Source organism: Nicotiana tomentosiformis, chromosome 5, assembly GCF_000390325.3.
Source record: "Nicotiana tomentosiformis chromosome 5, ASM39032v3, whole genome shotgun sequence".
In the NCBI taxonomy this organism is placed as follows: Eukaryota; Viridiplantae; Streptophyta; class Magnoliopsida; order Solanales; family Solanaceae; genus Nicotiana; species Nicotiana tomentosiformis.
The window spans coordinates 38,218,930-38,232,540 of NC_090816.1; positions in this window are offsets into that span (position 1 = coordinate 38,218,930).

Here is a 13,611-nt window from a genome sequence, read left to right on the forward strand (position 1 = left end):
CATTATAATTATTTACCTTATTCTATCTACCTTGTATTCCGGATAGATGATGTATTGTTATTGTACTTTCTAGTAGACGCTCATGCACTTGTGATACCGGATTTTGGGGTGTTCTAGGATTTGTGTACAGTTGCTTGCATTGACACACTTTTACTTTATTTAATATGTATGTACCTACTATTTTTACTGTATTGATCTCTCTATCTAATAAGATTCATAATTTCAAAAATGATAAAATGAATAATTAAGCTGATAGTTCACTGTTGGCTTGCTTAATGGCAACGTTGGGCGCCATCAAGACCTATAGTGGATTTTGGGTCGTGACAGCTTGGTATTAGAGCGTTAGGTTCACTTAGGTATCACGAGTCATGAGCAAGTCTAGTAGAGTCTTAAGGATCGGTACAGAGACGTATGTACTTATCTTCGAGAGGCAACAGGGCAGTTAGGAGCACTTCCCTTCTTGATACCTCATCGTGTGATTTGATTCCATGGAGCTTATGCCTTCATTTCCTTCATACTAATTCTTATACGGTGTGGAGTGCTTGTTATCAATTGGGTGCCAACTAGTTGTGAAGATGCTACATATGCGGTGCAGGATGTTTTTCCCTACAAATGTGGGCGAACCATTAACGTCGCCTTATGAAGGAATATTCTGTCATTTCAGCCTAGTGTTGGTGTTGCCTACGGTCAAGACTTTATACCTTCGAATTTGGTGAAATTCTTGTTAATATTGTGGTGTCGCCGTCCTTGATTGAATGCATTAAGGCTCATCGGCGTGTTGGCCTTCATTTGGTTGCCTCTGGGCACTATGTTGCGAAATAGAACCTAAGAGGAAGTTATCAGAGATGGTTGTGTGTTGCGGCTTCAGGATCGAATTCGAACACAATTCATAATTTACATTACGAACCTATTACAACTTTCGGAATCGGGATCCGACCCCGATATCAATAAAGTCAACTCCCGGTCAAACTTTTCAAAATTTTCCAACTTTCCAACTTTCGGCAAATCACGCCGAAACGACCTACAGGCCTCCAAATCAACATCCGAACACGCTTCTAAGAACAAAATCACCATATGGAGCTATCGAAACCATCAAAACTCCATTCCAGTGTCATTTTCATATAAGTCAAACTACGGTCAACTCCTACGACTTAAACCTTCAACTTAGGGACTATGTGTCCTATTTCACTCCGAAACTCACCCGAAACCAAAACCAAACACCCCAGCAAGTTACATAACCACAATATAGCATAGATGAATCATTATTTAGGGGATCAGGGATAAAATACTTAAAACAACCGGCCGGGTCATTACAATGAGACAAGATTATTGGACCTGAAATCAGTGAGATCGAATTTATATAAGGTATATTAAAGAGAAGATGCCATTATTCAGTTCAGTGGGGTAATGGTTCTTGTCAAGCGGGGAAACTCCATGAGATATTGATTTGACAGGTGATTATTAGTTCCTACATATCACTTTCATCATTGCAGTATTGTGAGGGTTGAGACATGGCTTATGGGTATTATGAGGTATACTACAGGCATCTGGTTAGTGAATTTTCAGCTATTATAATCCTAGGATGTTATTATAGACATATGAATTATGCAGTGCAATGTGTGATCTCAGCATGGGTGCAGGATCCTATTTAGTACAGTGGGTTGAGATTGTTACGTTGTTCACATGTTGGAATCAGGCCTCGTAAAGAATTCCAGAATTTGGAATTTGGTTCTAAGGCTTGTTAGATAAGGTTATACGGAGGATCCTTAGTCTGGTTCGAGCTAATGTGCTCACGTGGTTGTGGTGGTACAGGTAGGTGCACGAGGTGTCAAACAGTTATTTTGGACAACTCTGAAACGGTTCTTGGAACGTTCGAGGACGAACGTATGTTTAAGTGGGGGAGAATGTAATGAATCGACCAGTCATTTTAAGCTCTAGCGCATCATTCGGTAGTTTGAGGCCTTGAGTAGATTCACTTCATGTTCTATGACTTGAATGCGTGGTCGGAATTGAATTTCGGGAATTTCGGAGTTGATTCGAAAGGACAATTCTCATTTCGAAAGCTTTAAGTTGGAAGAGTTGACCAAGGTTTGACTTTTGAGTAAACGACCTCGGAATCAGGATTTGAAGGTTCCAATAGGTTCGTATAATAATTTCGGACTTGGGCATATGTTCGGGTTGAGTATCGGGTGGTCCGGGAGAATTTCAGTGCTTATTTTGAAATTTTGACATTTTGAAAGTTTTAGAATTTAATAAGTTTGGTTTGAAGTGTATTTTGATGTTATTGATGTCCGTTTGGGATTCCAAGCCTTGGAATAGGTTTGTATCGTGATTTATGACTTGCACGTAAAGTTTGGCATCATTCCGGGAAGTTTAAGTATGATTCGGATGCGCTCGGCGAAGTTAAAAGGTTTAAAGAAAGGTTTTGATCATCGATTCATACTTTTGACGTTGTTATGCATGATTTGAGGCCTCGAGTAGGTCCTTGTTATATTATGAAACTTGTGGGTGTATTCGGACGGGGTCCCGAGTGGCTCAGGTGAGTTACGGGCATGGTTTGGATCGTTTCGTCTCATGATTTCTCTGCTGAAGGGGTTCTGGTGTTGGTGCAGCCCATTCTGCGGAATCTTGGTCGCAGAAGCGGGATGCTCATCGCAGAAGCGGGAAAGGTTGGGTGAGGGAGGATCGCAGAAGCAACATTATGAACGCATCTGCAATGATGCTGATACGGCTTCTTGGAGCGCAGAAGTGAAGGGAGCGCAGGAGCGGGGGTCGATTATCGCACTTGCGATGTCGTAGGAGCGGGAAATTGTCCGTAGGTGCGAAGGGACGGGCCTCCAGTGCTTTCCGCAGAAGCAGACTTGTTACTGCAGAAGCGGCCATTAGCTTCGCAGATGCGACGATCCCTGGGCAGACTTGACTTTAAGGCGAGACTTAGCTCCCATTTCTGTCACGACCCAAACTAACCCCTGTCGTGATGGCGCCTATCGTGGAAGGCAAGCTGACTCATTTCCAAAACAAACCGATATTTTCATTTCAAAGATAATTTCAATGTTATTTAACATAAAAACATTCGTAAAGGAGTTCCAATCAAAATAAAAGTACGGAAGGAAAATCCCGACATCGGGGTGTCACTAGTCACGAGCATCTACTACAATCTGTCTAACAATATCAAGGCTAACTCAGCCTGGAAAATAGCTAAATACAACTAGAGGAAGATAAGAGGGAGAAGAGCAGAGGCTGTGATCGCCAAACAGCTACCTTGCTATCTCGAAGAAAATCTGCCACCAGAACAATCAATAACTGTTACCGTGTCCAGCTACACCTGAATCTGCACACAAGGTGCAGGGAGTAACGTGAGTACGCCAACTCAGTAAGTAACAATAATAAATAAAGACTGAGCAGTATTGACGAGCAATAAAGCATATAACACTCATATCAGGAAATCTCACTAAAATACCACATGCTTTTAAAAATCAGGATTTGAATCAAACATCTCGTTTAAACCCAGTTTCAGTAAAAATCATTTAAAGATGTTTTTCAACAGTTTTCAAACAGAGAGAAATGCAAAGGTGAGAAAAAATGATGAAATCATAAACAGCCCCTCGGGCAAAACATCACTCATATACAGCCCCTCGGGCAAACCTCACAAGCACTCTTGCCACTTGGGCATACCTCACAATCACTCTTGCCACTCGGGCATACCTCACAATCACTCATGCCTCCTAGTCACTCAGCACTCGGCACTCGGCACTCGGCACTCGCACTCAGTAGGTACCTGCGCTCACTGGGGGTGGGTATAGACTCCGGAGGGGCTCCTTCATCCCAAGCGCTATAATCTGCACGGACAACTCACGTGCTATAATAATAAAGTATGTTGCAGGCGGGCAGCCCCGATCCACACTCATCCTTACAATCAGGCCCTCGGCCGATATCAAACATGTTGCACCGTGTAGCCCAATCCCATAAATATGCAACATGCTACGGCGTGTAGCCCGATCCCATGAATATGCAACATGCTGCGGCGTGCAGCCCGATCCCATGAATATCCTCACAAATCAGGCTCTCGGCCTCACTCAGTCATAAACCTCTCAAGCCACTCGAGCATTTCAGTAAAATAGGGCATTCAACCCAAAACATTTATATGCATCAAAATAGAGTCATAAAACTGAGTTATGCGGTGAACAAGTATAAACATGACTGAGTATAGATTTCAATCGAAAATAGTGAGAGGATAGTAAGAAAAGGCCCCTAAGGGTCCAAACAACAGCACAAGGCCCAAACATGGCATTCAGCCCAATTTACAGAAACTCTTTCTAAAACATATAAGTATCATATAGTTTCAACAAAGTATGCAACTTTACAGTTGCTATGGGACGGACCAAGTCACAATCCCCAACAGTGCACGCCCACACGCCCGTCACCTAGCATGTGCGTCACTAAAAATAGTAGAATGATACAAATCCGGGGTTTCGTACCCTCAGGACTAGATTTACAATCGTTACTTACCTCAAACCGGTCAAATCTCTACCCCGCAATGCTCTTGCCTCTGGACTCGGCCTCCAAATTCTCCAAATCTATCCACAATCAGTACAATTCCATCAATATACGCTAATGGAATGAATTCCACAAGAAAAGCTACAAAATAAGACCAAAATCCGAAATTTGCTCGAACCCAGCCCCTGGGCCCACGTTTCGAAATCCGACAAAATTTATAAAACTAGAAAGCTCATTCACTCACGAGTCTAACCATACCAAATTCATCAAAATCCGACATCGTTTGGTCCTTCAAATCCTTAAATTACTCTCCAAGAATTCCAAGCCCTAACCCCTCATTTTCACTAATTACAATGATTAAACAACGAAAAATCACCATATATACAAGTATTAGGGCTCAAGAAACTTACCTCAACGAAACCCCCTTGATTCCCTCTTCAAATCTCTCCCAAAAGCTCCAAAAACCGAATAGAAATGGTGAAGAATGCACCAAAATTCGCGATGTGTGCAATATGTACCTTCTGCCCAGGCTTCTCGCACCTGCGACCATTTACTCGCACCCGCGCGACCGCACCTGCGGTCTAAGTAGTCGCACCTGCACAACTCACTTATCTGCCCAGACTCCGTATCTGCGGCAAACCCGTCGCACCTGTGAAGGCGCACCTGCACGTTTCCTCCGCTTCTGCGAAGCCTGCCCAACATTTCCCCTTTCCGCATCTGCGCCCCAGGTTTCGCACCAGCGGGCTCGCAGATGCGACCTCCAACTTGCACCTGCGCAACCTACCTAGCCCAGCATCGCCCATACCTGTGCACTCCTCACGTGCACCAGCGGCCTCGCACCTGCGACTCTTTCTTCCGCAGGTACGGAAATTGCAGAAGTAGCAACTCCAGCTGCAAATTCCAACTTCAACAAATCCGTTAACCACCCGGAATAATCCAGAGGCCCTCGGGACCTCAACCAAAAATACCAACAAGTCATATATCAACATACAAACTTATTCGAACCTTCGAATCACTCAAAACAACATCTAAACACCAAATTACCTTCGGATTCATGCCTAAGAACTTCTAATTTTCCAAATTTGGCAAGCGATGTCGAAACCAACCAAACCACGTCCGAATGACCTCAAATTTTGCACACACGTCACAAATGACACTACGAACCTACTCCAACTTCCGGAATTCCATTACGATCCCGATATCAAATTTTCCACTGCCGACCGAAATCGCCAAATTTCTAAATTTTGCCAATTCAAGCATAATTCTACCACGGACCTCCAAATCACATTCCGGACGCACTCCTAAGTCCAAAATCACCTAACAGAGCTAGTGGAACCATCAGAATTCAAATCCGAGATTGTTTATTCATATGTCAACATCCGGTTGACTTTTCCAACTTAAGTTTCTACTTAAGAGACTAAGTGTCTCAATTCACTCTGAAACCACTCCGGTCCCAAACCAACTAACATGATATAACATAATATAGCTAAATAACACAAAAAGAAGTATAAATAGGGAAAACGGGGCTATAACTCTCGAAACGACCAGTCGGGTCGTTACATTCCCCCTCTCTTAAATATTCGTTCGTCCTCGAACGGGTCTAGAAACATACCTAGAGTCTCGAATAGGCGTGGATATCTGCTCCGCATCTCCCGCTCGATTTCCCAGGTGGCCTCCTCCACATGTTGACCTCTCCATTGCACCTTCACTGAAGTTATATCCTTTGATCTCAACCTTCGAACCTGCCGATCCAAAATAGCCACCGGCTCTACATCATAAGTCATATCACCCACCAACTGAACCGTGCTAAAATCCAAAACATGTGACGGATCTCTAATATACTTCCAGAACATGGAAACGTGAAACACTAGATGACACTCGACAAGCTGGGTGGCAAGGCAAGCTTATAAGCCACATCCCCTACCCTCTGAAGCACCTCAAAAGGCCCAATGAACCGGGGGCTCAACTTGCCCCTCTTCCCAAACCTCATAACACCCTTCATGGGTGATACCTTCAGCAAAACCTTCTCCCCAACCATAAAATATACATCACGGACCTTCCTATCCGCGTAGCTCTTCTGCCTAGACTGCGCCGCGCGAAACCGCTCCTGAATTAATTTCACCTTATCTAATGCATCCTGGACCAAGTCTGTACCTAAGAGCCTAGCCTCATCCGGCTCAAACCATCCAACCAGAGATCTACACCTCCTCCCATATAAAGCCTCGTACGGAGCCATCTGAATACTCGACTGATAACTGTTGTTATATGCAAACTCCGCGAGTGGCAAAAACGGGTCCCATGAACCCCCAAAGTCAATGACACAAGCACGTAACATGTCCTCCAATATCTGAATAGTGCGCTTAGACTGCCCGTCTATCTGAGTGTGAAAAGTTGTGCTCAACTCAACCTGAGTACCCAAATCTTGCTGCACGGCCCTCCAAAACTGCGATGTGAACTGAGTACCCCTATCTGAAATGATGGAAACTGGAACACCATACAGGCGAACAATCCCCCGGATGTAAATCTCAGCCAACCGCTCTGAAGAGTAAGTAGTACCAACTGGAATGAAGTGCGCAGACTTGGTCAGCCGATCCACAATAACCCAAATAGCATCGAACTTCCTCGAAGTCCGTGGGAGCCCAACTACAAAGTCCATGGCGATCCGCTCCCACTTCCACTCCGGGATCTCCAATCTTTGAAGTAAGCCACCCGGTATCTGATGCTCATACTTAACCTGCTGACAGTTGAGACACCGAGCCACAAACCCAACTATATCCTTCTTCATCCTCCTCCACGAATAGTGCTTCCACAAATCCTGGTACATCTTCGCGGCACCCGGATGGATGGAATACCATGAGCTGTAGGCCTCCTCGAGAATCAACTCTCGAAGCCCATCTACATTAGGCACACATATCTGGCCCTGCATTCTCAACACGCCATCATCACCAATAGTCACATCCCTAGCATCACCTCTCCTAATCCTGTCCTGAAGAACGAGCAGGTGGGGGTCATCATACTGATGCTCCCTGATACGGTCATAAAGAGAAGACCTGGAGACCACACAAGCCAATACCTGACCAGGCTCCGAAATATCCAATCTGACAAGCTGGCCCACTAAGGCCTGAACATCTAATGCCAAAAATTTCTCTGCTGCTGGAAGATATGCTAAACTCCCCAAACTCTCTGCCCGGCGACTCAAAGCATTGACCACTACGTTGGCCTTCCCCGGATGGTACATGATAGTGATATCATAGTCCTTAAGATGCTCCAACCATCTCCGCTGACACAAATTAAGATCCTTCTGCTTTAACAGATACTGTAGACTCCGGTGATCAGTATAGATCTCAAAATGAACCCCATACAAATAATGACGCCAAATCTTCAAGGTGTGAACAATGGCTGCTAACTCAAGATCATGGACAGGATAGTTCTTCTCATGGGTCTTCAACCGGCGCGAGGAATAAGCAATCACCCTACCCTCCTGCATCAAAATACAACCAATGCCTATCCTCGAGGCATCACAATACACGGTGTAAGAACCTGAAGCTGATGGCAGAACTAACACTGAAGTTATGGTCAAAGTAGTCTTGAGCTTCTGAAAGCTCTCCTCACACTCATCCAACCACCTGAATGGAGCACCCTTTTGGGTCAATTTGGTCAAGGGTGATGCAATAGATGAAAATTCCTCCACAAAGCGATGGTAATAACTTGCCAGACCAAGAAAGCTCCTAATCTGTGTGGCTGAGGACGATCTAGGCCAATTCTGCACCGCCTCTATCTTTTTCGGATCCACTTGAATACCCTTGCTGGACACCACGTGTCCCAAGAATGCTACTGAACTGAGCCAAAACTCACACTTGGAGAACTTTGCATAAAGCTTCTCCTCCCTCAATATCTGTAATGCAATCCTCAAATGTTAAGCATGCTCCTCCTGGCTACAAGAGTACACCAGGATGTCATCAATGAATACAACGATGAATGAGTCCAAATAGGGCTGGAATACACTGTTCATCAAATGCATGAACGTTGTTGGGGAATTGGTCAGCCCAAAAGACATCACCAGGAACTCATAATGGCCATATCGAGTCCTAAAAGCTGTCTTAAGAATATCTGAATCCCGAATCTTCAGCTGGTGATAACCAGACCTCAAATCAATCTTGGAGAACACTCTCGCTCCCTGAAGCTGGTCAAATAAATCATTAATAAGGGGCAAAGGATACTTGTTCTTGACTGTGACCTTGTTCAACTGCCTGTAATTGATACACATTCTCGTAGAACCATCCTTCTTCTTCAAAAATAGAACTAGTGCACCCCAAGGTGACACACTAGGCCAAATAAACCCCTTATCAAGGAGTTTCTGAAGCTGTTCTTTCAATTCCTTCAACTCCGCCAGTGCCATACGATACGGTGGAATAGAAATGGGCTGAGTGTCCGGCACCAAATCAATACCAAAGTCATTATTCCTGTCAGGCGGCATGCCCGGCAGGTCTACGGGAAACACATCCGGAAAATCACGTACCACCGGAACAGAATCAATGACAGGAGTCTCTTCACTAACATCCCTCACAAAAGCCAAATAAGATAGGCAACCCTTCTCAACCATGCGCTGAGCCTTCAAATATGAAATCACCCTACTTGGTACATAATCTACAGAACCGCTCCACTCAACCCTCAGAATTTTCGTCATAGTTAATGTCACCGTATTAGCATGACAATCTAGAACAGCATGACATGGAGATAACCAATCCATACCCAATATCACATCAAAGTCGACCATACTGAGCAGCAAAAGGTCCACTTGGGTCTCCAGACCCCCAATAGTCACCACGCATGACCGATATACGCAATCCACAATAATAGTATCGCCCACAGGAGTAGATACATGTAAAGATGAAACTAAAGACTCACGGGGCATATCCAGAAAATGGGCGAAATACGAGGAAACATATGAATACGTGGAACCAGGGTCAAATAATACTGAGGCATCTCTGTGACAAACTGAGACAATACATGTAATCACAGCATCTGAAGCAATAGCATCTGGTCTAGTAGGGAGGGCATAGAAATGGGCCTGGCCACACCCTGATCTGCCTCCCACTCTAGGGCGACCCCTAGCTAACTGACCTTCACCCCGAGCTGACCGAGCAGGTGGTGAGGTAACTGGTGCTGTAGTCGGAAGCTGACTCCTCTGTTGAGATAGACCTCCTGACTCCTCTGTTGAGATAGACCTCCATGACGATGAGGACACTGCGTCCACATATGCCCAAGATCCTCACACTCAAAACAATTCCCTGGTGCTGGCAGCGGAAACTGAAGGAAACCCCTAGCACCGGGATGACTAGTAGAAGAACCTGGCATGGAAGAGCCCTGAACAGGTGGAGCACGGGACGAACTCTAAGCTAGAAGGGCACTAAATGATGAGTGGCCCTGATGAGAACTGTGAGAACTATGGCCAGATGATGCACCCCGATGAAATGGCTGAGCTGACTGAGCTTGTCTGAAATGACGACCTCTACCGTGCTGGAACTGACCCCCAAAAGGAACACCGCTGAATCCACCCTGACCACGAGGCCTCTTGGACTCCCTCTCAACCTTCTCCTGACCGCGAACCATCTCAATCTGTCGATCAATGTCGACAACCTCATCAAAAGTAGCACCTGAAACCCTCTCTCTGCTCATGAGCAACTGTAGCTGATAAGTGAGACCATCAATAAACCTCATGATCCTCTCCCTGTCCGTGGGAACCAACCGGATTGCATGACGGGCCAACTCGGAGAACCTCATCTCATACTGTGTCACAGAGATATCACCCTGGCGAAGCTGCTCAAACTGTCTGCGCAGCTTCTCTCTGCGGGATTAAGGCACGAACTTCTCCAGGAAGACCACGGAGAACTGCTTCCAAGTAAGGGGTGCATCACCAACAGGCCTACGCCTCTCTAAGTCTCCCACCATCTGAGTGCAGCCCTAGAAAACTAAAAGGTAGTGAATGAGACCCCACAAGTCTCCAAAATACCAACAGTACGGAGTATCCTCTGACACCTGTCCAAGAAGTCCTGAGCATCCTCTCTCTGTGTGACACTGAAAGGTGATGGCTGGAGTCTCCCAAACCTCTCCAACCTACGCTGATCATCCTCAGGCATAGAAGGAACCACATAATCCTGAGCAACAGCAATCGGCTGGGCTGGTGGTGCCTCCGATGTCTGCAGTCCCTGAACAACCTGCTCGAGTGTGCAAGCGACGGGAGTCTGAGTGCCTCCCCTAGCCTGAGAAGTGGCTGCGTCCATCGATATAGAGACCGCCTGAGCAAGGCCAGTACACGTTGTCAGAATCTGAGCTAGTGCCTCCTGAAGGCCTGGAATCACGATAGGCACGGGTGGTGCCTGAGCTGGTGCATCAACAACTGGAACCCGGTCCTGATCTGGGACAACCGGTGGATCTGCAGGTACTGCCCCAGTTGTTGTACGGGCTGCACCTCTGCCCCTACCACGGCCTCTACCGCAGCCTCGGCCTCTCGCGGCCCTGGCTGGTGGCACTGGTGGCTAGCCCTCCTGACCGATAGTACGAGTCATCACCATCTGTAAGAGAATGAAACAACAGATGTTTAGTTACTAGAATCAACAGATTCACATGACAAGAATTCAAGAATGTGGAGTTTTCTAAAGGTTCTGCAGCCTCCTAAAGATAAGTACGAACGTCTCCGTACCAATCCGCAAGACTCTACTAAACTCGCTCATGACTCGTGAGACCTATGTAACCTAGGCTTTGATACCAATCTGTCACGACCCAAACTAACCCCTATCGTGATGGCGCCTATCGTGGAACTAGGCAAGCCGACTCGTTTCCAAAACAAACCGATATTTTTATTTCAAAGATAATTTCAATGTTATTTAACATAAAAACCTTCGTAAAGGAGTTCCAATCAAAATAAAAGTGCGGAAGGAAAAGCCCTACATCAGGGTGTCACTAGTCACGAGCATCTACTACAATCTGTCTAACAATATCAAGGCTAACTCAGCCTGGAAAATAGCTAAATACAACTAGAGGAAGATAAAAGGGAGAAGAGCAGAGGCTGTGATCGCCAAACCGCTACCTTTCTATCTCGAAGAAAATCTGCCACCAGAACAATCAATAACCATTACCGTGTCCAGCTACACCTGAATCTGCACACAAGGTGCAGGGAGTAATGTGAGTACGCCAACTTAGTAAGTAACAATAATAAATAAAGACTGAGCAGTATTGACGAGCAATAAAGCATATAACGTTCATATCAGGAAATCTCAGTAATATACCACATGCTTTTAAAAATCAGGATTTGAATCAAACATCTCGTTTAAACTCAGTTCCAGTAAAAATCATTTAAAGATGTTTTTCAACAGTTTTCAAATAGAGAGAAATGCAAAGGTGAGCAAAAATGATGAAATCATAAACAGCCCCTCGGGCAAAACATCACTCATATACAGCCCCTCGGGCAAAACATCACTCATATACAGCCCCTCGGGAAAACCTCACAATCACTCTTGCCACTTGGGCATACCTCACAATCACTCTTGCCACTCGGGCATACCTCACAATTACTCATGCCTCCCAGTCACTCAGCACTCGGCAGTAGCACTGAGTAGGTACCTGCGCTCACTGGGGGGTGTGTACAGACACCGGAGGGTCTCCTTCAGCCCAAGGACTCTAATCTGCAGGAACAACTCACGTGCTGCATGGACAACTCACGTGCTATAATAATAAAGTATCATATGGCCCAAACATGACATTCAGCCCAATTTACAGAAACTCTTTCTAAAACATAAAAGTATCATATAGTTTCAACAAAGTATACAACTTTACAGTTGCTACGGGACGGACCAAGTCACAATCCCTAACAGTGCACGCCCACACGCCTGTCACCTAGCATGTGCGTCACTAAAAATAGTAGAATGACACAAATCCGGGGTTTCGTACCCTCAGGACTAGATTTACAATCGTTACTTACCTTAAACCGGTCAAATCTCTACCCCGCAACGCTCTTGCCTCTGGACTCGGCCTCCAAATTCTCCAAATCTATCCACAATCAGTACAATTCCATCAATATACGCTAATGGAATGAATTCCACAAGAAAAGCTAAAAGATTAGACCAAAACCCGAAATTTGCTCGAACCCGGCCCCCTGGCCCACGTCTCGAAATCCGATAAAATTTACAAAACTAGAAAGCTCATTCACTCACGAGTCTAACCATACCAAATTCATCAAAATCCGACATCGTTTGGTCCTTCAAATCCTTAAATTACTCTCCAATAACTCCAAGCCCTAACCCCTCATTTTCACTAATTACAATGATTAAACAACAAAAAATCACCATACATATAAGTATTAGGGCTCAAGTAACTTACCTCAATGAAATCCCCTTGATTCCCTCTTCAAATCTCTCCTAAAATCTCCAAAAACCGAATAGAAATAGTGAAGAATGCACCAAAATTCGCGAAGTGTGCAATATGTACCCTCTGCCCAGGCTTCTCGCACCTGCGCGACCGCACCTGCGGTCCAAGGAGTCACACCTGCAGAACTCACTTATCCGCCCAGACTCCGCATCTGCGGAAAACCTGCCTAGCCCAGCAACGCCCTCACCTACGCACTCCCCACGTGCACCAGCGGCCTCGCACCTGCGACTCTTCCTTCCGCAGGTGCGGAAATAGCAGAAGTAGCAGCTCCAGCTGCAAATTCCAACTTTGTCAAATCCGTTAACCACCCGGAATCACCCCGAGGCCCTCGGGACCTCAACCAAAAATACCAACAAGTCATATATTAATATACAAACTTAGTCGAACCTTCGAATCACTCAAAACAACATCCAAACAACAAATTACCCTCGGATTCAAGCCTAAGAACTTCTAATTTTCCAAATTCGGTAACCGATGCCGAAACCAACCAAACCACGTCCGAATGACCTCAAATTTTGCATACACGTCAAAAATGACACTACAAACCTACTCCAACTTCCAGAATTCCATTACGACCCCGATATCAAATTTTCCACTGCCAACCGAAATCACCAAATTTCCAAATTTTGCCAATTCAAGCCTAATTCTACCACGGACCTCCAAATCACATTCCGGACACACTCCTAA